The sequence below is a fragment of the Mytilus galloprovincialis genome, chromosome 9, assembly GCF_965363235.1.
Source record: "Mytilus galloprovincialis chromosome 9, xbMytGall1.hap1.1, whole genome shotgun sequence".
Classification (NCBI taxonomy): domain Eukaryota; kingdom Metazoa; phylum Mollusca; class Bivalvia; order Mytilida; family Mytilidae; genus Mytilus; species Mytilus galloprovincialis.
In genome coordinates this window covers 32,781,837-32,809,296 of record NC_134846.1, presented here as the reverse complement: position 1 = coordinate 32,809,296, position 27,460 = coordinate 32,781,837, and the positions used below count along the sequence as shown (strand labels likewise).

Here is a 27,460-nt window from a genome sequence, read left to right as displayed (position 1 = left end):
GCCCCCCAAAACGATATCCATATTGAAAATCGAGTAAATTGAGGTTATACCGAAGAAAAAAATCAACCCTGCTAATATAGCTATAACCGAATATAAATATATACTTCCAAAGTAAGCTCTCGCTTGAGAACTGTGTAAAGTAGGTTAGATTTGAGTTGTAACGCAAAGGTTTGCGTTATATCGCAAAGGTTTGCGTTATAACGTTATAACGCAAAGATAGGAAAAAAAATGTGTGGCGCTAATACGCTTCCGTAAAAATCATTAACAAAAAAGTAATAAATTTGTTCCAGACCATATGAGTATTTGGACATGCAATACGCGTACGGTCCGGACCGTATGCGTACAAATGTATACTTTTAACCATATGAGTATTTGGACAATACGCGTACGGTCCGGACCGTATGTGCCACGTATGCGTATACTCGTACAGTCTATTACGAGCTGGAACATATCTGTTATTGGTTTTTAAAAATCAAAAATATTATAAAAATATTATAACAATTAGATGAATAAAGTGAATAAGTGAACATTTGATTTTAATCAATTGAAATTAAGTATTTATTTAATTGTCTATATGAATCCTTATTTTTTTATTACTTAATTTATTTCCATAGATTTTTTTTATTAATTTTATTAATTTCTGTCCAGTGTTTTTGTCGGTTTTTGTGGTAAAGTTCGTAAATATTCTCAAAAGAAGATCTTCAAACATTATAATTACTTCCAATAACTTCAATTTCAATGATTGAAAGTTCAATCCATGTAATTTGCTAAATACAGGAGATTAACAGATTGAAATAATCTGTCTGTTTTTAAATAGTCAAAATATTTAGTTTTTATTCAGTTTACATTTTAACTTTTAAAATTGATTCGAGATTTCTGTTATCTTGATCTGTAATATATATTTTAGTCTAATCAGTGAACTTGACCAACTTCTTAAAATTAGTCAGACCGTACGCGTACGGTCCAAATACTCATATGGTCCGGAACATATTAACATAAATTAGAATATAGTAATTTATGTGTCATTTGGACTGTTGTAAAGCGTTGTCTCATTGGCACTCATACCACGTCTTTTTTACGATTTGATTAATTTGGAACTCTCTTTGTAGTTGAAAACAGCAATTTGTATTCTGAGAAATAAAACAATTTATTGTAGTTATTAATTTCTCAATGACAATGTTTCATTATTAGTAATTGCTACTCGATTAAAATTTGTCAACGTTCAGGATATTCATAACATAAAGTTGTCACTGGACGTACTTTTCAAACATTTTACTGTGTAAAAAGTTTCAAATAATTGTTCGATCCTTAAATTTAACTGTCTCGTGTGGAGAAATATCGTAAAACACTTGTTGCCTCGATGGCATCTATATTTTTCGGTGGTTTCCTTTTTCTGGTGATAAAAACATGTCTGGACAATGGATGGACATCTCAATATGTTCTTTCACAGACCGGTCAAAGAAGTCTGGAAATATCCGTAGTGATTAAAAATAACAACTCAGTTGGTCACCTTTGACCGGAGTCGAAATATTAATACAGTTTTGGTTATTTAACGTGCAGTGGCCAATGTTTCAGTATATACATCTTAATTTTATAGTTTAATATGAATTATAAAATATACAACTTAGAAATAGTTAAAACGGGTTGATTTTATCTCTATATTCGTTGCTTGATTTAATTATAAATTATTTTTTCTTCTGTTGTAAAACATGTTTTCGGGAAATAGTAGCTAATAATGGATGCAGATTTGTACTGAAAATAGATATAGTATTATTTTTTTAAAATCTGAAATATTCTTATCACAGTAATTAATAAGCGCATGTGTTTAGATCACAATTAACATTCATCCTGTTTATTGTGTAGACCCAGTTGAAACGTTGAGCAATGAATAGATGACAATTCAATCTGAGTTTTATGATTGTTTATGAATGGAAAGACCAGACTGCTGGTCACCATGTCAGCTTGGCTCAAACCTTATGCATTTACCTTTTTTTTAGTGGACATTTTATTCTCCCCCAAAAATAGTTGTTTAAAACACCTTAAATCTAATAAGATAATAGTATTGCCACCTGCAACACATTCCAAACCAAATGTTCCACAGAACGCCTTATATAAAACAAATGCCTAAAAGAAAAGGATGACGACAATCAGTTTAAAATGTTTGAATAATAAAACTACAAACAAAATATTAATTGCGCCCGGTTTTGTTTATCATATTACTTATTGTCATAAAAGATGTCTTAAACATTTTTTTTTATATAAAAAGATAACATAAGACCTTTAATGATGAATTAATTAGTAACAACCATACCTTATAAAATAAAATGGACATCTCAATAATTCCCTCCGACCGGATAAAGAAGTCCGGAAATATCCGGAGTGGTATAAAAGTTTTGTAGGTTTTTATTTGACAAGAGATAAATGCCAAGACATATACGAGTTAAAGAAAGAAATCTCAATAAGTTTACTTAGACCGCCTAAATATTCTGTCCTGAATATCGGGAGAGATATGATAATCATTTCGCAGTGTTCTCTTTGACTGGGGTTGAAAGTCCGGATATTTCCGGATTTTTGGTGAAAATCTCATTAAATTCCCTCAGACCGGTGGTACAAGTCTTTTGAATCACTTAATAATTTTCATAAGTCTAAATTTTCAATAAGGTTATAAAAAACAAATATGCCCCAAAACAAACAAGAAGAGAACTAATACACCGAAAACGAGAAGAAAATGAAAAAATCAAAACGGGAATTAACTTGACGTTCTAAATCGACGCCATTGACGTTAACTTAGAAAATTCATATTCAGGTACATGGACGATAGTCCAAGTATTATATTAACCTCTCGTTATTTTTGCCGCGATGTATAACATGTTTTATCAAAAATTATTTCCTTTGTTTTTAGAAAATGACATGGCAGAAAATTTAAAGTCAATAAAATAAAATAATTAAACTCTGCTTTATTTGGATTTAAAATTGTTTTTTAGCCTTTAATGACAACGTATGGTAGTTGTAAATCTCAATAGTGACAGAAGTTTTGAAATAATCAGAGTGGCAAACTACTAACAAAATTTCGTTTGTTCCCCTTTGACCGAGGTCGAAAGTCCAGGCGTATACGTATTATATGTGGAAATCTCAATAATTCCCTCCGACCGGATAAAGAAGTCCGGAAATATCCGGAGTGGTATACAAGTAATTTTGTAGGTTTTTATTTGATAAGAGATAAATGCCCAAACATATAGGAGTTAAAGAAGGAAATCTCAATACCTTTACTTAGACCGCCTAAATATCCTGTCCTGAATATCGGGAGTGATATGATAATCATTTCGCTAGGTTCTCTTTGACTTCCGTTGAATGTCCGGACATAACCACATTATGGGAGGTAATCTCAAGTTCCCTCAGACTGGTGAAAGAAGTCTGGAATTATACAGAGTGTTATAATAACAATTGCGTTGGTTTACCTTTGACCGGGGTTGAAAGTCCGGATATTTCCGGATTCTTGGTGAAAATCTCATTAAATTCCCTCAGACCGGTGGTACAAGTCCGGAAATATCCGGACCGATACAATACGAATTTCGTTAATTTCCATTTGACGGGAGATAAAAGTCAGCACCAATCCAGATTATGCTCTATTGACACTAAGTTCTTTTGCATGCAGTTGATAATTTTCATAAGTCAAAATTTTCAAAAAGGTTATAAAAAAAAAATGTGCAAAAAAAAAAAATAAAAAAAAAAAATAGAACAAATACACAGAAAACGAGGAGAAAATGAAAAAAAAAAGAAATTAACTTGACGTCATCAATCGACACCATTGACGTTACCTTAGAAAATTTATATTCAGATTCATGGATAGTCCAAGTCTTATATTGACCCTTCGTAATATTTGCCGCGATGAATAAAATGTTTTATCAAAAATTATTTCCTTTGTTTTTAGCAAATGACATGACGGAACATTTATAGTCGTATAATAAAATAATTAAACCCTGGTTTGATTGGATTTAAATTTTGTTTATTAGCCTTTAATGACAACGTATGGTAGTAGTAAATCTCAATAGATCACGCCATCCAGTGACAGAAGTTTTTGAAATACCCTGATGAATTGAATCAACATTTCGCTAGGTTCCTGTGGGTGAAAGTCCGGACATATCCGGATTATGGATTGAAATCCCAATAATTTCAATCAGACCGACGAAAGAAGTCCCGAATTATCCGGAGTGGTATAATAACAATTTCGTCGTTCTCCCTTTGACCAGGAACGAATGTCTGGACGTATACGGATTACCTGTGTATATCTCAATAAGTTCCTTCAGACCAGCGAAAGTAGTCCGAAGTAGTACAATAACAATTTTGCTAGGTTTCCTTTGACTTTCAATGAATATCCGGATATGACCGGATCATGGGTGGATATTTCAATTGATTTGTTCAGATCGATGAAAGAAGTCCGGAAATAATCAGAGTGGTAAACTACTAACCAAATTTCGTTTGTTCCCCTTTGATCGAGGACGAAAGTCCAGACGTATACGTATTATAGGTGGAAATCTCAATAATTCCCTCCGACCGGATAAAGAAGTCCGGAAATATCCGGAGTGGTAAAAAAGCAATTTTGTAGGTTTTCATTTGACAAGAGATAAATGCCCACACATATACGAGTTAAAGAAGAAAAGAAGAAAATCTCAACATGTTTACTAGGACCGTCTAAATATCCTGTCCTCAATATGGGCGGTGCTGGGGGAAGATTTTCACTCTTATGGGTAGTTGCCTTTATGTTGGGTTTCTATGCTTTTATGATGGTTTATCGTGTTTTCCGCTTAATGAAGCACCTATTTATATTGAAAAACACATGTTAAAGTTAGCCTAGGCCTTTACGATGAAAATGACACCTTGTATATACAAATGATATGCTCTGTTTGGTCCCTAGGGTGAAAAGATCCGGAGTTGGTATGGTCAATATTGGCTTCTGGCTATACAAATTGGGGGTAGGGGTCGATTAAATATTTATTTGGCTTACGTTCACATATTTTAGTATATATAAAGATTCAAGCATGTAGTAAACACCCTAAGCATTAGTTTGAGCTATTATATACCCCAATGGCATGCCTGGGCGATGCTGGGGGCAGATTTTCACTTTAATGGGTAGTTGCCTGTATGTTGGTTTTCTAGGCTTTGATGATGGTTTATCGTGTTTTCCTTTTAAAGAAGCACCTATTTATGTTGGAAAACACATCTTAAAGTTAGCCTAGACCTTTACAATGAAATTGACAACTTGTATAGACCAATGATATGCTCAGTTTGGTCCCTAGGGTGAAAAGATCCGGGGTCGGAATGGTCAATATTGGCGGCTGGCTATCAAAATTGGGGGTAGGGGTCGATTAAATATTTTTTTGGCTTACCTCCACATATTTCAGTATAAATAAAGATTCAGGCATGTAGTAGACACCCTTAACTTTAGTTTGAGCTACAATATACCCCAATGGCATACCTGGGCGGTGCTAGGGGAAGATTTTCACTCTTATGGGTAGTTGCCTTTGTGTTGGTTTTCTAGGCTTTTATGGTGGTTTAACGTGTTTTCCGCTTGATGATGCACCTATTTATGCTGGAAAACACATCTTTAAGTTAGCCAAGGCCTTTACGATGAAAATGACACCTTGTATAGACAAATTATATGCTCAGTTTGGTCCCTAGGGTGAAAAGATCCGGGGTTGGTATGGTCAATATTGGCTTCTGGCTATACAAATTGGGGGTAGGGGTCGATTAAATATTTTTTTGGCTTACGTTCACATATTTTAGTATATATAAAGATTCAAGCATGTAGTAAACACCCTAAGCATTAGTTTGAGCTATTTTATACCCCAATGGCATGCCTGGGCGATGCTGGGGGCAGATTTTCACTTTAATGGGTAGTTGCCTGTATGTTGGTTTTCTAGGCTTTGATGATGATTTATCGTGTTTTCCTTTTAAAGAAGCACCTATTTATGTTGGAAAACACATCTTAAAGTTAGCCTAGACCTTTACAATGAAATTGACAACTTGTATAGACCAATGATATGCTCAGTTTGGTCCCTAGGGTGAAAAGATCCGGGGTCGGTATGGTCAATATTGGCGGCTGGCTATCAAAATTGGGGGTAGGGGTCGATTAAATATTTTTTTGGCTTACCTCCACATATTTCAGTATAAATAAAGATTCAGGCATGTAGTAAACACCCTTAACTTTAGTTTGAGCTGTAATATACCCCAATGGTATGCCTGGGCCGTGCTGGGGGAAGATTTTCACTCTTATGGGTAGTTGCCTTTATGTTGGTTTTCTAGGCTTTTATGGTGGTTTAACGTGTTTTCCGCTTGATGATGCACCTATTTATGCTGGAAAACACATCTTTAAGTTAGCCTAGGCCTTTACGATGAAAATGACACCTTGTACAGACAAATTATATGCTCAGTTTGGTCCCTAGGGTGAAAAGATCCGGGGTTGGTATGGTCAATATTGGCTTCTAGCTATACAAATTGGGAGTAGAGGTGGATTAAATATTTGTTTGGCTTACGTTCACATATTTAAGTATATATAAAGATCCAAGCATGTAGTAAACACCCTAAGCATCAGTTTGAGCTATGATATACCACAATGGCATGCCTGGGCGGTGCTTGGGGAAGATTTTCACTCTTATTGATATTTGCCTTTATGTTGGTTTTCTAGGCTTTTATGATGGTTTATCGTGTTTTCCGCTGAATGAAGGACCTATTTATATTGAAAAACACATCTTTTAGTTAGCCAAGGCATTTACGATGAAAATGACACCTTGTATAGACAAATTGTATGCTCAGTTTGGTCCCTAGGGTGAAAAGATCCGGGGTTGGTATGGTCAATATTGGCTTCTGGCTATACAAATTGGGGGTAGGGGTCGATTAAATATTTATTTGGCTTACGTTCACATATTTTAGTATATATAAAGATTCAAGCATGTAGTAAACACCCTAAGCATTAGTTTGAGCTATTATATACCCCAATGGCATGCCTGGGCGATGCTGGGGGCAGATTTTCACTTTAATGGGTAGTTGCCTGTATGTTGGTTTTCTAGGCTTTGATGATGGTTTATCGTGTTTTCCTTTTAAAGAAGCACCTATTTATGTTGGAAAACACATCTTAAAGTTAGCCTAGACCTTTACAATGAAATTGACAACTTGTATAGACCAATGATATGCTCAGTTTGGTCCCTAGGGTGAAAAGATCCGGGGTCGGAATGGTCAATATTGGCGGCTGGCTATCAAAATCGGGGGTAGGGGTCGATTAAATATTTTTTTGGCTTACCTCCACATATTTCAGTATAAATAAAGATTCAGGCATGTAGTAGACACCCTTAACTTTAGTTTGAGCTATAATATACCCCAATGGCATGCCTGGGCGGTGCTAGGGGAAGATTTTCACTCTTATGGGTAGTTGCCTTTATGTTGGTTTTCTAGGCTTTTATGGTGGTTTAACGTGTTTTCCGCTTGATGATGCACCTATTTATGCTGGAAAACACATCTTTAAGTTAGCCAAGGCCTTTACGATGAAAATGACACCTTGTATAGACAAATTATATGCTCAGTTTGGTCCCTAGGGTGAAAAGATCCGGGGTTGGTATGGTCAATATTGGCTTCTAGCTATACAAATTGGGGGTAGAGGTGGATTAAATATTTGTTTGGCTTACGTTCACATATTTAAGTATATATAAAGATCCAAGCATGTAGTAAACACCCTAAGCATCAGTTTGAGCTATGATATACCACAATGGCATGCCTGGGCGGTGCTTGGGGAAGATTTTCACTCTTATTGATATTTGCCTTTATGTTGGTTTTCTAGGCTTTTATGATGGTTTATCGTGTTTTCCGCTGAATGAAGGACCTATTTATATTGAAAAACACATCTTTTAGTTAGTCAAGGCATTTACGATGAAAATGACACCTTGTATAGACAAATTGTATGCTCAGTTTGGTCCCTAGGGTGAAAAGATCCGGGGTTGGTATGGTCAATATTGGCTTCTGGCTATACAAATTGGGGGTAGGGGTCGATTAAATATTTTTTTGGCTTACCTCCACATATTTTAGTATAAATAAAGTTTCAGGCATGTAGTAGACACCCTTAGCTTTAGTTTGAGCTATAATATACCCCAATGGCATGCCTGGGCAGTGCTGGGGAAAGATTTTCACTCTTATGGATATTTGCCTGTATGTTGGTTTTCTAGGCTTTTATGATGGTTTATTGTGTTTTCCGCTGAATGAAGCACCTATTTATATTGAAAAACACTTCTTTTAGTTAGCCAAGGCCTTTACGATGAAAATGACACCTTGTATAGACAAATTATATGCTCAGTTTGGTCCCTAGGGTGAAAAGATCCGGGGTTGGTATGGTCAATATTGGCTTCTGGCTATACAAATTGGGGGTAGGGGTCGATTAAATATTTGTTTGGCTTACGTTCACATATTTTGGTATATATAAAGATTCAAGCATGTAGTAAACACCCTAAGCATTAGTTTGAGCTATTATATACCTCAATGACATGTCTGGGTGGTGCTGGGGGAAGATTTTCACTTTAATGGGTAGTTGCCTTTATGTTGGTTTTCTAGGCTTTGATGATGGTTTATCGTGTTTTCCTTTTAAAGAGGCACCTATTTATGTTGGAAAACACATCTTAAAGTTAGCCTAGACCTTTACAATGAAATTGATAACTTGTAAAGACCAATGATATGCTCAGTTTGGTCCCTAGGGTGAAAAGATCCGGGGTTGGTATGGTCAATATTGGCGTCTGGCTATCCAAATTGGGGGTAGGGGTCGATTAAATATTTTGTTGGCTTACCTCCACATTTTTTAGTATAAATAAAGATTCAGGCATGTAGTAGACACACTTAGCTTTAGTTTGAGCTATAATATACCCCAATGGCATGCCTGGGCGGTGCTGGCGGAATATTTTCACTCTGATGGGTAGTTGCCTTTATGTTGGTTTTCTAGGCTTTTATGGTGTTTTAACGTGTTTTCCGCTTGATGATGCACCTACTTATGTTGGAAAACACATCTTTAAGTCAGCCAAGGCCTTTACGATGAAAATGACACCTTGTATAGACCAATCATATGCTCAGTTTGGTCCCTAGGGTGAAAAGATCCGGGGTTGGTATGGTCAATATTGGCGTCGGGCCATCCAAATTAGGGGTAGGGGTCGATTAAATAGTTTTTTGGCTTACCTCCACATATTTTAGTATAAATAAAGATTCAGGCATGTATTAGGCACCCTTAGCTTTAGTTTGAGCTATAATATACCCCAATGGCATGCCTGGCCGGTGCTTGGGGAAGATTTTCACTCTTGTGGGTAGTTGCCTTTATGTTGGTTTTCTAGGCTTTGAAGATGGTTCATCGTGTTTTCCGCTTAATGAAGCACCTATTAATGTTAGAAAATACATCTTAAAGTTAGCCAAGGCCTTTACGGTGAAAATGACACCTTGTATAGACCAATGATATGCTCATTTTAAACCCTAGGGTGAAAAGATCCGGGGTTGGTATGGTCAATTTTGGCTTCTGGCTATACAAAGTGGGGGTAGGGGTGGATTAAACATTTTTTTGGCTTACGTTCACATATTTTAGTATATATAAAGATTCAGGCATGTAGTAAACACCATATGCATTAGTTTGAGCTATAGTATACCCCAATGGCATGCCTGGGCGGTGCTGGAGAAGATTTACACTCTGATGGGTAGTTGCCTTTATGTTGGTTTTCTAGGCTTTGATGGTGGTTCATCGTGTTTTCCGCTTAATGAAGCACCTATTCATGTTAGAAAATACATCTTAAAGTTAGCCAAGGCCTTTACGATGACAATGACACCTTGTAAAGACCAATGATATGCTCAGTTTGAACCCTAGGGTGAAAAGATCCGAGGTTGGTATGGTCAATATTGGCTTCTGGCTATACAAAGTGGGGGTAGGGGTCGATTAAATATTTCTTTGGCTTACCTCCACATATTTTAGTATAAATAAAGATTCAGGCATGTAGTAGACACCCTTAGCTTTAGTTTGAGCTATAATATACCCCAATGGCATGCCAGGGCGGTGCTGGGGGAAGATTTAAACTCTTATGGGTAGTTGCCTTTATGTTGGTTTTCTAGGCTTTGATGATGGTTTATCGTGTTTTCTGATTAATGAGGCACTTATTTAGGTTGGAAAACACATCTTTAAGTTAGCCAAGGCCTTTACGGTGAAAATGACACCTTGTATAGACCAATGATATGCTCAGATTGGCCCCTAGGGTGAAAAGATCCGGGGTTGGTATGGTCTATATTGCCGTCTGGCTATCCAAATTGGGGGTAGGGGTCGATTAAATATTTTTTTGGCTTACCTCCTCATATTTTAGAATAAATGAAGATTCAGGCATGTAGTAGACACCCTGTGCTTTAATTCGAGCTATAATATACCCCAATGGCATGCCTTGGCGGTGCTGGAGGAAGATTTTCACTTTTATGGGTTGTTGCCTTTATGTTGGTTTTCTAGGCTTTTATGGTGGTTTAACGTGTTTTTCGCTTGATGATGCACCTATTTATGTTGAAAAACACATCTATTAGTTAGCCAAGGCCTTTACGATGAAAATGACACCTTGTATAGACCAATGATATGCTCAGTTTGGTCCCTAGGGTGAAAAGATCCGGGGTCGGTATGGTCAATTTTGGCGTCGGGCTAAACAAATTGAGGGTAGGGGTCGATTAAATATTTTTTGGGCTTACATTCACATATTTTAGTATAAATAAAGATTCAGGCATGTAGTAAACACCCTAAGCATTAGTTTGAGCTATTATATACCCCAATGGCATGCCTGGGCGATGCTGGGGGCAGATTTTCACTTTAATGGGTAGTTGCCTGTATGTTGGTTTTCTAGGCTTTGATGATGGTTTATCGTGTTTTCCTTTTAAAGAAGCACCTTTTTATGTTGGAAAACACATCTTAAAGTTAGCCTAGACCTTTGCAATGAAATTTACAACTTGTATAGACCAATGATATGCTCAGTTTGGTCCCTAGGGTGAAAAGATCCGGGGTCGGTATGGTCAATATTGGCGGCTGGCTATCAAAATTGGGGGTAGGGGTCGATTAAATATTTTTTTGGCTTACCTCCACATATTTCAGTATAAATAAAGATTCAGGCATGTAGTAGACACCCTTAACTTTAGTTTGAGCTGTAATATACCCCAATGGTATGCCTGGGCGGTACTGGGGGAAGATTTACACTCTTATGGGTAGTTGCCTTTATTTTGGTTTTCTAGGCTTTTATGGTGGTTTAACGTGTTTTCCGCTTGATGATGCACCTATTTATGCTGGAAAACACATCTTTAAGTAAGCCAAGGCCTTTACGATGAAAATGACACCTTGTACAGACAAATTATATGCTCAGTTTGGTCCCTAGGGTGAAAAAATCCGGGGTTGGTATGGTCAATATTGGCTTCTGGCTATACAAATTGGGGGTAGGGGTCGATTAAATATTTGTTTGGCTTACCTCCACATATTTTAGTATAAATAAAGATTCAGGCATGTAGTAGACACCCTTAGCTTTAGTTTGAGCTATAATATACCCCAATGGCATGCCTGGCCGGTGCTGGGGGAATATGTTCACTCTTATGGGTAGTTGCCTTTATGTTGGTTTTATAGGCTTTGATGATGGTGCATCGTGTTTTCCGCTGTATGAAGCACCTATTAATGTTAGAAAACACATCTAAAAGTTAGCCAAAGTCTTTACGATGAAAATGACACCTTGTATAGACCAATGATATGCTCAGTTTGAACCCTAGGGTGAAAAGATCCGGGGTTGGTATGGTCAATATTGGCGTCGGGCTAAACAAATTGGGGGTAGGGGTCGATTAAATATTTTGTTGGCTTACATTTACATATTTTAGTATAAATAAAGATTCAGGCATGTAGGAGACACCCTAAGCATTAGTTTGAGCTATAATATACCCCAATGGCATGGCTGGGCGGTGCTAGGGGAAGATTTACACTCTTATGGATAGTTGCCTTTTTTTTGGTTTCTAGGCTTTTATGATGGTTTATCATGTTATCTGCTTAATGAGGCACATATTTAGGTTGGAAAACACATCTTAAAGTTAGCCAAGGCCTTTACGGTGAAAATGACACCTTGTATAGACCAATGATATGCTCAGTTTGGTCCCTAGGGTGAAAAGATGCGGGGTTGGTATGGTCAATATTCCTATCTGGCTATCCAAATTGGGGGTAGGGGTCGATTAAATATATTTTTGGCTTACCTCCACAAATTTTAGTATAAATAGAGATTCAAACATGAAGTAGACACCCTAAGCATTAGTTTGTGCTATAAAAAACCAAAATGGCATGCCTGGGCGTTGCTTGGGGAAGATTTATACTCTTATGGGTAGTTGCCTTTATGTTGGTTTTCTAGGCTTTTATGATGGATTATCGTGTTTTCCGCTTGATGATGCACCTATTTATGTTGAAAAACACATCTTTTAGTAAGCCAAGGCCTTTACGGTGAAAATGACACCTTGTATAGACCAATGATATGCTCAGTTTGGTCCCTAGGGTGAAAAGATCCTGGGTTGGTATGGTCAATATTGGCGTCGGGCTAAACAAATTGGGGGGAGGGGTCGATTTAATATTTTTTTGGCTTACCTCCACCTATTTGAGTATAAATAAAGATTCAGGCATGTAGTAGACACACTAAGCCTTAGTTTGAGCTATAATATACCCCAATAGCATGCCTTGGCGGTGCTGGAGGAAGATTTTCACTCCTATGGGTAGTTGCCTTTATGTTGGTTTTCTAGGCTTTGATGGTGGTTCATCGTGTTTTCCGCTTAATGAAGCACCTATTAATGTTAGAAAATACATCTTAAAGTTAGCCAAGGCCTTTACGATGAAAATGACACCTTGTATAGACCAATAATATGCTCAGTTTGAACCCTAGGGTGAAAAAATCCGGGGTAGGTATGGTCAATATTGGCTTCTGGCTATACAAAGTGGGGGCAGGGGTGGATTAAATAATGTTTTGACTTACGTTCACATATTTTAGTATATATAAAGATTCAGGCATGTAGTAAACACCATATGCATTAGTTTGAGCTATAGTATACCCCAATGGCATGCATGGGCGGTGCTGTAGAAGATTTACACTCTTATGGGTAGTTGCCTTTATTTTGGTTTTCTAGGCTTTTATGGTGGTTTAACGTGCTTTCCGCTTGATGATGCACCTATTTATGTTGAAAAACACATCTTTTAGTTAGCCAAGGCCTTTACGATGAAAATAACACCTTGTATAGACCAATGATATGCTCAGTTTGGTCCCTAGGGTGAAAAGATCCGGGGTAGGTATGGTCAATATTGGCGTCTGGCTATCCAAATTGGGGGTAGGGGTCGATTAAATATTTTTTTGGCTTACCTCCACATATTTTAGTATAAATAAAGATTCAGGCATGTAGTAGATACCCTAAGCCTTAGTTTGAGCTATAATATACCCCAATGGCATGCCTGGGCGATGCTGGGGAAAGATTTTCACTCTTATGGGTAGTTGCCTTTATGTTGGTTTTCTAGGCTTTGAAGATGGTTCATCGTGTTTTCCGCTTAATGAAGCACCTATTAATGTTAGAAAATACATCTTAAAGTTAGCCAAGGCCTTTACGATGAAAATGACACCTTGTATAGACCAATAATATGCTCAGTTTGAAGTCTAGGGTGAAAAGATCCGGGATTGGTATGGTCAATATTGGCTTCTGGCTATACAAAGTGGGAGTAGGGGTGGATTAAACATTTTTTTGGCTTACGTTCACATATTTTAGTATATATAAAGATTCAGGCATGTAGTAGATACCCTAAGCCTTAGTTTGAGCTATAATATACCCCAATGGCATGCCTGGGCGGTGCTTGGGGAAGATTTTCACTCTTGTGGGTAGTTGCCTTTATGTTGGTTTTCTAGGCTTTGAAGATGGTTCATCGTGTTTTCCGCTTAATGAAGCACCTATTAATGTTAGAAAATACATCTTAAAGTTAGCCAAGGCCTTTACGATGAAAATGACACCTTGTATAGACCAATGATATGCTCATTTTAAACCCTAGGGTGAAAAGATCCGGGGTTGGTATGGTCAATATTGGCTTCTGGCTATACAAAGTGGGGGTAGGGGTGGATTAAACATTTTTTTGGCTTACGTTCACATATTTTAGTATATATAAAGATTCAAGCATGTAGTAAACACCATATGCATTAGTTTGAGCTATAATATACCCCAATGGCATGCCTTGGCGGTGCTGGAGGAAGATTTTCACTCTTATGGGTTGTTGCCTTTATGTTGGTTTTCTAGGCTTTTATGGTGGTTTAACGTGTTTTCCGCTTGATGATGCACCTATTTATGTTGAAAAACACATCTATTAGTTAGCCAAGGCCTTTACGATGAAAATGACACCTTGTATAGACCAATGATATGCTCAGTTTGGTCCCTAGGGTGAAAAGATCCGGGGTTGGTATGGTCAATATTGGCGTCGGGCTAAACAAATTGAGGGTAGGGGTCGATTAAATATTTTTTGGGCTTACATTCACATATTTTAGTATAAATAAAGATTCAGGTATGTAGTCAACACCCTAAGCATTAGTTTGAGCTATAGTATACCCCAATGGCATGCCTTGGCGGTGCTGGAGGAAGATTTTCACTCTTATGGGTTGTTGCCTTTATGTTGGTTTTCTAGGCTTTTATGGTGGTTTAACGTGTTTTCCGCTTGATGATGCACCTATTTATGTTGAAAAACACATCTATTAGTTAGCCAAGGCCTTTACGATGAAAATGACACCTTGTATAGACCAATGATATGCTCAGTTTGGTCCCTAGGGTGAAAAGATCCGGGGTTGGTATGGTCAATATTGGCGTCGGGCTAAACAAATTGAGGGTAGGGGTCGATTAAATATTTTTTGGGCTTACATTCACATATTTTAGTATAAATAAAGATTCAGGCATGTAGTCAACACCCTAAGCATTAGTTTGAGCTATAGTATACCCTAATGGCATACTTGGGCGGTGCTGGGGGAAGATTTGCACTCTTATGGGTAGTTGCCTTTATGTTGGTTTTCTAGGCTTTGATGATGGTTTATCGTGTTTTCCGCGTAATGAGGCACCTATTTATGTTGGAAAACACATCTTAAAGTTAGCCAAGGCCTTTACGGCGAAAATGACACCTTGTATAGACCAATGATATGGTCAGTTTGGTCCCTAGTGTGAAAAGATCCGGGGTTGGTATGGTCAATATTGGCGTCTGGCTACCCAAATTGGGGGTAGGGGTCGATTAAATATTTTTTTGGCTTACCTCAACATATTTTAGAATAAATGAAGATTCAGGCATGTAGTAGACACCCTTTGATTTAATTTGAGCTATAATATACCCCAATGGCATGCCTTGGCGGTGCTGGAGGAAGATTTTCACTCTTATGGGTTGTTGCCTTTATGTTGGTTTTCTAGGCTTTTATGGTGGTTTAACGTGTTTTCCGCTTGTTGATGCACCTATTTATGTTCAAAAACACATCAATTAGTTAGCCAAGGCCTTTACAATGAAAATGACAACTTTTATAGACCAATGATATGCTCAGTTTGGTCCCTAGGGTGAACAGATCAGGGGTTGGTATGGTCAATATTGGCGTCGGGCTAAACAAATTGAGGGTAGGGGTCGATTAAATATGTTTTGGGCTTACATTCACATATTTTAGTATAAATAAAGATTCAGGCATGTAGTAACACCCTAAGCCTTAGTTTGAGCTATAATATACCCCAATGGCATGCCTGGGCGGTGCTTGGGGAAGATTTTCACTCTTGTGGGTAGTTGCCTTTATGTTGGTTTTCTAGGCTTTGAAGATGGTTCATCGTGTTTTCCGCTTAATGAAGCACCTATTAATGTTAGAAAATACATCTTAAAGTTAGCCAAGGCCTTTACGATGAAAATGACACCTTGTATAGACCAATGATATGCTCATTTTAAACCCTAGGGTGAAAAGATCCGGGGTTGGTATGGTCAATATTGGCTTCTGGCTATACAAAGTGGGGGTAGGGGTGGATTAAACATTTTTTTGGCTTACGTTCACATATTTTAGTATATATAAAGATTCAAGCATGTAGTAAACACCATATGCATTAGTTTGAGCTATAATATACCCCAATGGCATGCCTTGGCGGTGCTGGAGGAAGATTTTCACTCTTATGGGTTGTTGCCTTTATGTTGGTTTTCTAGGCTTTTATGGTGGTTTAACGTGTTTTCCGCTTGATGATGCACCTATTTATGTTGAAAAACACATCTATTAGTTAGCCAAGGCCTTTAAGATGAAAATGACACCTTGTATAGACCAATGATATGCTCAGTTTGGTCCCTAGGGTGAAAAGATCCGGGGTTGGTATGGTCAATATTTGCGTCGGGCTAAACAAATTGAGGGTAGGGGTCGATTAAATATTTTTTGGGCTTACATTCACATATTTTAGTATAAATAAAGATTCAGGTATGTAGTCAACACCCTAAGCATTAGTTTGAGCTATAGTATACCCCAATGGCATGCCTTGGCGGTGCTGGAGGAAGATTTTCACTCTTATGGGTTGTTGCCTTTATGTTGGTTTTCTAGGCTTTTATGGTGGTTTAACGTGTTTTCCGCTTGATGATGCACCTATTTATGTTGAAAAACACATCTATTAGTTAGCCAAGGCCTTTACGATGAAAATGACACCTTGTATAGACCAATGATATGCTCAGTTTGGTCCCTAGGGTGAAAAGATCCGGGGTTGGTATGGTCAATATTGGCGTCGGGCTAAACAAATTGAGGGTAGGGGTCGATTAAATATTTTTTGGGCTTACATTCACATATTTTAGTATAAATAAAGATTCAGGCATGTAGTCAACACCCTAAGCATTAGTTTGAGCTATAGTATACCCTAATGGCATACTTGGGCGGTGCTGGGGGAAGATTTGCACTCTTATGGGTAGTTGCCTTTATGTTGGTTTTCTAGGCTTTGATGATGGTTTATCGTGTTTTCCGCGTAATGAGGCACCTATTTATGTTGGAAAACACATCTTAAAGTTAGCCAAGGCCTTTACGGCGAAAATGACACCTTGTATAGACCAATGATATGGTCAGTTTGGTCCCTAGGGTGAAAAGATCCGGGGTTGGTATGGTCAATATTGGCGTCTGGCTACCCAAATTGGGGGTAGGGGTCGATTAAATATTTTTTTGGCTTACCTCAACATATTTTAGAATAAATGAAGATTCAGGCATGTAGTAGATACCCTTTGATTTAATTTGAGCTATAATATACCCCAATGGCATGCCTTGGCGGTGCTGGAGGAAGATTTTCACTCTTATGGGTTGTTGCCTTTATGTTGGTTTTCTAGGCTTTTATGGTGGTTTAACGTGTTTTCCGCTTGTTGATGCACCTATTTATGTTCAAAAACACATCAATTAGTTAGCCAAGGCCTTTACAATGAAAATGACAACTTTTATAGACCAATGATATGCTCAGTTTGGTCCCTAGGGTGAACAGATCAGGGGTTGGTATGGTCAATATTGGCGTCGGGCTAAACAAATTGAGGGTAGGGGTCGATTAAATATGTTTTGGGCTTACATTCACATATTTTAGTATAAATAAAGATTCAGGCATGTAGTAACACCCTAAGCATTAGTTTGAGCTATAGTATACCCCAATGGCATGCCTTGGCGGTGCTGGGGGAAGATTTGCACTCTTATGGGTAGTTGCCTTTATGTTGGTTTACTAGGCTTTGATGATGGTTCATCGTGTTTTCCGCTTAATGAAGCACCTAATAATGTTAGAAAATACATCTTAGAGTTAGCCAAAGCCTTTACGATGAAAATGACACCTTGTAAAGACCAATGATATGGTCAGTTTGGTCCCTAGGTTGAAAAGATCCGGGGTTGGTATGGTCAATATTGTTGTCTGGCTACCCAAATTGGGGGTAGGGGTCGATTAAATATTTTTTTGGCTTACCTCCACATATTTTAGTATGACTAAAGATTCAGGCATGTAGAAGATACCCTAAGCCTTAGTTTGAGCTATAATATACCCCAATGGCATGCCTGGGCGGTGCTTGGGGAAGATTTTCACTCTTATGGGTAGTTGCCTTTATGTTGGTTTTCTAGGCTTTGATGATGGTTCATCGTGTTTTCCGCTTAATGAAGCACCTAATAATGTTAGAAAATACATCTTAGAGTTAGCCAAGGCCTTTACAATGAAAATGACACCTTGTAAAGACCAATGATATGCTCAGTTTGAACCCTAGGGTGAAAAGATCCTGGGTTGGTATGGTCAATACTGGCTTCTGGCTATACAAAGTGGGGGTAGGGGTGGATTAAACATTTTTTTGGCTTACGTTCACATATTTTAGTATATATAAAGGTTCAGGCATGTAGTAAACATCGTATGCATTAGTTTGAGCTATAGTATACCCTAAATGGAATGCCTGGGCGGTGCTGGGGGAAGATTTACACTCTTATGGGTAGTTGCCTTTATGTTGGTTTTCTATGCTTTTATGGCGGTTTAACGTGTTTTCCGCTTGATGATGCACCTATTTATGTTGAAAAACACATATTTTAGTTAGCCAAGGCCTTTACGATGAAAATGACACCTTGTATAGACCAATGATATTCTCAGTTTGGTCCCTAGGGTGAAAAGATCCGGGGTTGGTATGGTCAGTATTGGCGTCGGGCTAAACAAATTGGGGATAGGGGTCGATTAAATATTTTTGGACTTACATTCACATATTTTAGTATAAATAAAGATTCAGGCATGTAGTAAACACCCTAAGCATTAGTTTGAGCTATAATATACCCCAATGGCATGCCTTGGCGGTGCTGGAGGAAGATTTTCACTCTTATGGGTTGTTGCCTTTATGTTGGTTTCCTAGGCTTTGATGATTGTTTATCGTGTTTTCCTCTTAATGAGGCACCTATTGATGTTGGAAAACACATCATAGAGTTAGCCGAGGCCTCTACGGTGAAAATGACACCTTGTATAGACCAATGATACGCTCAGTTTGGTCCCTAGGGTGAAAAGATCCGGGGTTGGTATGGTCAATATTGGCGTCTGGCTATCCAAATTGGGAGTAGGGGTCGATTAAATATTTTTTTGGCTTACCTCCACATATTTTAGTATAAATAAAAATTCAGGGATGTAATAGACACCATTAACTTTAGTTTAAGCTATACTATACCCCAATGGCATGCCTGGGCGGTGCTGGGGGAAGATTTTCACTCTTATGGGTAGTTGCCTTTATGTTGGTTTTCTAGACTTTTATGGTGGTTTAACGTGTTTTCCGCTTGATGATACACCTATTTATGTTCAAAAACACAACTTAAAGTTAGCCTAGACCTTTACAATGAAAATGACACCTTGTATAGACCAATGATATGCTCAGTTTGGTCCCTAGGGTGAAAAGATACACCATTGACGTTACTTTGGAAAACTTATTTTCAGGTACATGGATAGTCCAAGTCTTATATTGACCTCTCGTGATATTTGCCACGATGAATAAAATGTTTTATCAAAAAGTATTTCCTTTGTTTTTAGCAAATGACAAGGCATAAACTCTGGTTTGATTGGAATTAAATTTTGAGTACCTTAACATTTAATGTCAACGTATGGTATTAGTAAATCTCAATAGATCACGCCATCCAGTGACAGAAGTTTTGAAATATCCTGATGAATGGAATCAACATTTCGCTAGGTTCTTGTGGATGAAAGTCCAGACATATCCGGATTATGGATTGAAATCCCAATCCGTTCATTCAGACCGACGAACGAAGTCCAGAATTATCCAGAGTGGTATAATAACAATTTCGTCGTTCTCCCTTTGACCAGGAATGAAAGTCCGGACATATACGGATTACCTGTGGATATCTCAATAAGTTCCTTCAAAACAGCGAAAGTAGTCGGGAGTAGTATCATAACAATTTTGCTTGGTTTCCTTTGACTTCCAATGAATATCCGGATATAACCGGATCACGGATGGAAATTTCAATTGATTTCCTCAGATCGATGAAAGAAGTCCGGAAATATCTGTCGGGGTTAACTACTAACAAAATTTCGTTTATTCCCCTTTGACCGAGGACGGATGTCCAAACGTATACGGATTATAGGTGGAAATCTCAATAATTCCCTCCGACCGGATAAAGAAGTCCGGAAATATCCGGAGTGGTATCAAAGCAGTTTTGTAGGTTTTCATTTGGCAAGAGATAAATGCCCAGACATGTACGAGTTAAAAAAAGAAATTTCAATACGTTTACTTAAACCGCCTGAATATCGGGAGTGATATGATAATCATTTCGCTATGTTCTCTTTGACCTCCGTTGAATGTCCGGACATTACCTCATTATGGGTGGTAATCTCAAGTTCCCCCAGACTGGTGAAAAAAGTCTGGAATTATACAGAGTGTTATAATAACAATTTCTTTGGTTTACCTTTGACCGGGGTTTAAAGTCCGGATATTTCCGAATTCTTGGTGAAAATCTCATAAAATTCCCTCAGACCGGTGGTCCAAGTCCGGAAATATTCGGAGTGATACATTACAAATTTCGTTAATTTCCATTGACCAATCAAGATTATGCTTTATTGCCAAGAAGTTATTTTCAGGCAATGAAACTGGCGTCTGGCTATCCAAATTAGGGGTAGGGGTCGATTAAATCTTGCCTTAATGTTGGATTTCTATGCTTTTATGATGGTTTATCGTGCTCTCTGCTTATTGAAGCACTTATTAATGTAGGGAAAAACATTTAACAGTAAACCAATGCCTTTAAAATGAAAATGATAACTTGTATAGATCAATAATTTACTCAGTTTGGTCCCTAGGGTGAATAGATCTAAGGTTGGTATGGTCAATATTGGCGTCTGGCTATCAAACTGGCGGTAGGGGTCGATTAAATATTTTGTTGGCCTACGTCCACATATTTTAGTATAAATAAAGATTCAGGCATGTAGTAGACATCCTAAGCATTAGTTTGAGCTATAATTTACCCCAATGGCATGCCTGGGCGGTGCTGGGGAAAGATTTTCACTTTTATGGGTAGTTGCCTGTATGTTGGTTTTCTAGGCTTTTATGATGGTTTGTCGTGTTTTCCGCTTAACGAGTATCCTATTTATGTGGGAAAACACATCTTTTAGTTAGTCAAGGCCTTTACGGTGAAAATGACACCTTGTATAGACCAATGATATGCTCAGTTTGGTCCCTAGGTTGAAAAGATCCGGGGTTGGTATGGTCAATATTTGCGTATGTCTATACACATTGGGGGTAGGGGTCGATTAAATATTTTTTTGGCTTACGTTCACATATTGTTATATAAGTTAAGATTCAGGCATGTAGTAGACACCCTTAGCCTTAGTTTGAGCTATAATATACCCCAATGGCATGCCTGGGCAGTGCTGGGGGAAGATTTTCACTCTTATTGGTAGTTGCCTTTATGTTGGTTTTCTAAACTTTTATGGTGGTTTAACGTGTTTTCCGCTTGATGATGCACCTATTTATTTTGAAAAACACATATTTTAGTTAGCAAAGGCCTTTACAATGAAAATGACACCTTGTATAGACCAATGATATGCTCAGTTTGGTCCCTAGGGTGAAAAGATCCGGGGTTGGAATGGTCAATATTGGCGTCGGGCTAAACAAATTGGGGGTAGGGGTCGATTGACCATACAAACCCCAGATCTTTTCACCCTAGGGACCAAACTGAGCATATCATTTTCATCGTAAAGGCCTTGGCTAACTAAAAGATGTGTTTTTCAACATAAATAGGTGCATCATCATGCGGAAAACACGTAAAACCATCATAAAAGCCTAGAAAACCAACATAAAGGCAACTACCCATAAGAGTGAAATATTCCCCCAGCACCGCCCAGGCATGCCATTGGGGTATATTATAGCTCAAACTAAAGCTAAGGGTGTCTACTACATGCCTGAATCTTTATTTATACTAAAATATGTAGAGGTAAGCCAAACAAATATTTAATCGACCCCTACCCCCAATTTGGATAGCCAGACAACAATATTGACCATACCAACCCCGGATCTTTTCACCCTAGGGACCAAACTGAGCCTATCATTGGTCTATACAAGGTGTCATTTGCACCGTAAAGGCCTTGGCTATCTTTACGATGTGTTTTCCAACATAAATAGTTTCCTCATTAAGCGGAAATCACGATAAACCAGCATAAATGCATAGAAAGCCAACATAAAGGCAAATATCCATCAAAGTGAAAAATTCCCCCCAGCACCGCCAAGGCATGCCATTGGGGTATATTATAGCTCAAACTAATACTTAGGGTGTCTACTACATGCCTGAATCTTTATTTATACTAAAATATGTCAACGTAAGCCAAGAAAATATTTAATCGACCCCTACCCCAATTTGGATAGCCAGACGCCAATATTGACCATACCTACCCCGGATCTTTTCACCCTAGGGACCAAACTGAGCATATCATTGGTCTATACAAGGTGTCATTTTCATCGTAAAGGCCTTGGCTAACTTAAAAATTGGTTTTTAACATAAATAGGTGCTTCATTAAGCGGAAATCACGATGAACCATCATAAAAGCATAGAAAACCAACATAAAGGCAAATATCCATAAGAGTGAAAATATTCCCCCAGCACCGCCCAGGCATGCCATTGGGGTATGTTATAGCTCAAACTAAAGCTAAGTGTGTCTACTACATGCCTGAATCTTTACTTATACTAAAATATGTGGAGGTAAGCCAAAAAAATATTTAATCGACCTCTACCCCGCAATTTGGATAGCCAGACAACAATATTGACCATACCAACCCCGGATCTTTTCACCCTAGGGACCAAACTGAGCATATCATTGGTCTATACAATGTGTCATTTTCATCGTAAAGGCCTTGTCAAACTTTAAGATGTGTTTTCCAGCATAAATAGGTTCCTCATTAAGCGGAAAACACGATAAACCATCATAAAAGCCTAGAAAACCAACATAAAGGCAAATATCCATAAGAGTGAAAATATTCTCCCAGCACCGCCCAGGCATGCCATTGGGGTATACTTTAGCTCAAACTAATGTTTAGGGTGTCTACTACATACCTGAAACTTTATTTATACTAAAATACGTGAACGTAAGCCAAAAAAATATTTAATCGACCTCTACCCCCAATTTGGATAGCCAGACGCCAATATTGACCGTACCGTCCCCAGATCTTTTCACCCTAGGGAACAAACTGAGTGTATCATTGGTCTATACAAGGTGTCATTTTCATCGTAAAGGCCTTGGCTAACTTAAAGATGTGTTTTCTAACATTAATAGGTGCTTCATTAAGCGGAAATCACGATGAACCATCATAAAAGCATAGAAAACCAACATAAAGGCAAATATCCAAAAGAGCGAAAATCTTCCCCCAGCACCGCCCAGGCATGCCATTGGGGTATATTATAGTTCAAACTAAAGCTAAGTGTGTCTACTACATGCCTGAATCTTTATTTATACTAAAATATGTGGAGGTAAGCCAAACAAATATTTAATCGACCTCTACCCGCAATTTGGATAGCCAGACAACAATATTGACCATACCAACCCCGGATCTTTTCACCCTAGGGACCAAACTGAGCATATCATTGGTCTATACAAGGTGTCATTTTCATCGTAAAGGCCTTGTCAAACTTTAAGATGTGTTTTCCAGCATAAATAGGTTCCTCATTAAGCGGAAAACACGATAAACCATCATAAAAGCCTAGAAAACCAACATAAAGGCAACTTTCCATTCAAGTGAAAATCTTCCCCCAGCACCGCCCAGACATGCCATTGGGGTATATTATAGCTCAAACTTATTCTTAGGATGTCTACTACATGCCTGAATCTTTATCTATACTAAAATATGTGGACGTAGGCCAAAAAAATATTTAATCGACCCCTACCCCCAATTTGGATAGCCAGACGCCAATATTGACCATACAAACCCCGGATCTTTTCACCCTAGGGACCAAACTGAGCCTATCATTGGTCTATACAAGGTGTCATTTTTACCGTAAAGGACTTGGCTATCTTTACGATGTGTTTTCCAACATAAATAGTTTCCTCATTAAGCGGAAATCACGATAAACCATCATAAAAGCATAGAAAACCAATATAAAGGCAAATATCCATAAAAGTGAAAAATTCCCCCCAACACCGCCAAGGCATGCCATTGGGGTATATTATAGCTCAAACTAATGCTTAGGGTGTCTACTACATGCCTGAATCTTTATTTATACTAAAATATGTGAACGTAAGCCAGGAAAATATTTAATCGACCCCTACCCCCAATTTGGATAGCCAGACGCCAATATTGACCATACCTACCCCGGATCTTTTCACCCTAGGGACCAAACTGAGCATATCATTGGTCTATACAAGGTGTCATTTTCATCGTAAAGGCCTTGGCTAACTTAAAAATGTGTTTTCTATTATTAATAGGTGCTTCATTAAGCGGAAATCACGATGAACCATCATAAAAGCATAGAAAACCAACATAAAGGCAAATATCCATAAGAGTGAAAATCTTCCCCCAGCACCGCCCAGGCATGCCATTGGGGTATTTTATAGCTCAAACTAAAGCTAAGTGTGTCTACTACATGCTTGAATCTTTATTTATACTAAAATATGTGAACGTAAGCCATGAAAATATTTAATCGACCCCTACCCCCAATTTGGATAGCCAGAGGCCAATATTGACCATACCTACCCCGGATCTTTTCACCCTAGGGACCAAACTGAGCCTATCATTGGTCTATACAAGGTGTCATTTTCATCGTAAAGGCCTTGTCAAAATTTCAGATGTGTTTTCCAAAATAAATAGGTTCCTCATTAAGCGGAAAACACGATAAACCATCATAAAAGCCTAGAAAACCAACATAAAGGCAACTTTCCATTAAAGTGAAAATCTTCCCCCAGCACCGCCCAGACATGCCATTGGGGTATTCTATAGCTCAAACTAATTCTTAGGGTGTCTACTACATACCTGAATCTTTATCTATACTAAAATATGTGGACGTAGGCCAAACAAATATTTAATCGACCCCTACCCCCAATTTGGATAGCCAGACGCCAATATTGACCATACCAACCCCGGATCTTTTCACCCTAGGGACCAAACTGAGCCTATCATTGGTCTATACAAGGTGTCATTTTTACCGTAAAGGCCTTGGCTATGTTTACGATGTGTTTTCCAACATAAATAGTTTCCTCATTAAGGGGAAATCACGATAAACCATCATAAAAGCATAGAAAACCAACATAAAGGCAAATATCCATAAAAGTGAAAAATTCCCCCCAGCACCGCCAAGGCATGCCATTGGGGTATATTATAGCTCAAACTAATGCTTAGGGTGTCTACTACATGCCTGAATCTTTATTTATACTAAAATATGTGAACGTAAGCCAGGAAAATATTTAATCGACCCCTACCCCCAATTTGGATAGCCAGACGCCAATATTGACCATACCTACCCCGGATCTTTTCACCCTAGGGACCAAACTGAGCATATCATTGGTCTATACAAGGTGTCATTTTCATCGTAAAGGCCTTGGCTAACTTAAAAATGTGTTTTCTATTATTAATAGGAGCTTCATTAAGCGGAAATCACGATGAACCATCATAAAAGCATAGAAAACCAACATAAAGGCAAATATCCATAAGAGTGAAAATCTTCCCCAGCACCGCCCAGGCATGCCATTGGGGTATTTTATAGCTCAAACTAAAGCTAAGTGTGTCTACTACATGCCTGAATCTTTATTTATACTAAAATATGTGAACGTAAGCCAAGAAAATATTTAATCGACCCCTACCCCCAATTTGGATAGCCAGAGGCCAATATTGACCATACCAACCCCGGATCTCTCCACCCTAGGGACCAAACTGAGCCTATCATTGGTCTATACAAGGTGTCATTTTCACAGTTAACGCCTTGGCTATCTTTAATATGTGTTTTCAAACATAAATAGTTTCCTCATTAAGCGGAAAACACGATCAACCATCATTAAAGCATAGAAAACCAACATCAAGGCAAATATCAATAATTTTTTTTAGGTGAAAAATTCCCCCCAGCACCGCCAAGGCATGCCATTGGGTATATTATAGCTCAAACTAATGCTTAGGGTGTCTACTACATGCCTGAATCTTTATTTATACTAAAATATGTAAACGTAAGCCAAGAAAATATTTAATCGACCCCTACCCCCAATTTGGATAGCCAGACGCCAATATTGACCATACCAACACCGGATCTTTTCACCCTAGGGACCAACTGAGCCTATCACTGTTTTCTAACAGTAATAGGAGATTCATTAAGGGGAAAAGATGATGAACCATCATAAAAGCCTAGAAAACCAACATAAAGGCAACTACCCATAAGAGTGAAAATCTTCCCCCAGTACCGCCCAGGCATGCCATTGGGGTATATTATAGCTCAAACTAAAGCTCAGGGTGACTACTACATGCATGAATCTTTATTTATACTAAAATATGTAGAGGTAAGCCAAACAAATATTTAATCGACCTCTACCCCCAATTTGGATAGCCAGACAACAATATTGACCATACCAACCCCGGATCTTTTCACCCTAGGGACCAAACTGAGCATATCATTGGTCTATACAAGGTGTCATTTTCACCGTAAAGGCCTTGGCTATCTTTACGATGTGTTTTCCAACATAAATAGTTTCCTCATTAAGCGGAAATCACGATAAACCATCATAAATGCATAGAAAGCCAACATAAAGGCAAATATCCATAAAAGTGAAAAATTCCCCCCAGCACCGCCAAGGCATGCCATTGGGGTATATTATAGCTCAAACTAATACTTAGGGTGTCTACTACATGCCTGAATCTTTATTTATACTAAAATATGTCAACGTAAGCCAAGAAAATATTTAATCGACCCCTACCCCCAATTTGGATAGCCAGACGCCAATATTGACCATACCTACCCTGGATCTTTTCACCCTTAGGACCAAACTGAGCATATCATTGGTCTATACAAGGTGTCATTTCATCGTAAAGGCCTTGGCTAACTTAAAAATGTGTTTTCTAACATAAATACTGTGAAAGTATTTTAATTCGTGGGTATCAATTTTCGTGGTTTGAGCTATATTTACATGTTCGTGGGTTTTTAAATTCGTGGATTTTAGTTTTCTTAAAAAAAAAATTAAAAAATTAAAGCCTTTAGACACGAAGTTTGCAAATAGTCTTGATTGAAGGAAATTGCAAAGTAAACATTGACTGGTGTAAATGGGAGTGACAACACTAATTAACCCAAGATGAAGTGATCAACAGATTAAAGACCATGAAAGGTGTTAATTAGGCAATACACATGTCACCTAAAGGAAACAGTAACATAAACAAATGCTATAAACGTATTTTGAATTGTCAAATAATTCTTATCAAAATGAAGCCCAGCATGAAATTATTATTTCCCATATG

General features: G+C 38.0%; 1 protein-coding gene across 2 annotated transcripts in view; it reads right to left on the bottom strand.

Annotated features, from left to right (window-relative positions):
- LOC143044839 (uncharacterized) overlaps positions 1 to 27,460 on the bottom strand; it is a 56,698-nt gene that overhangs the window by 18,650 nt on the left and 10,588 nt on the right. The window lies entirely within an intron of this gene.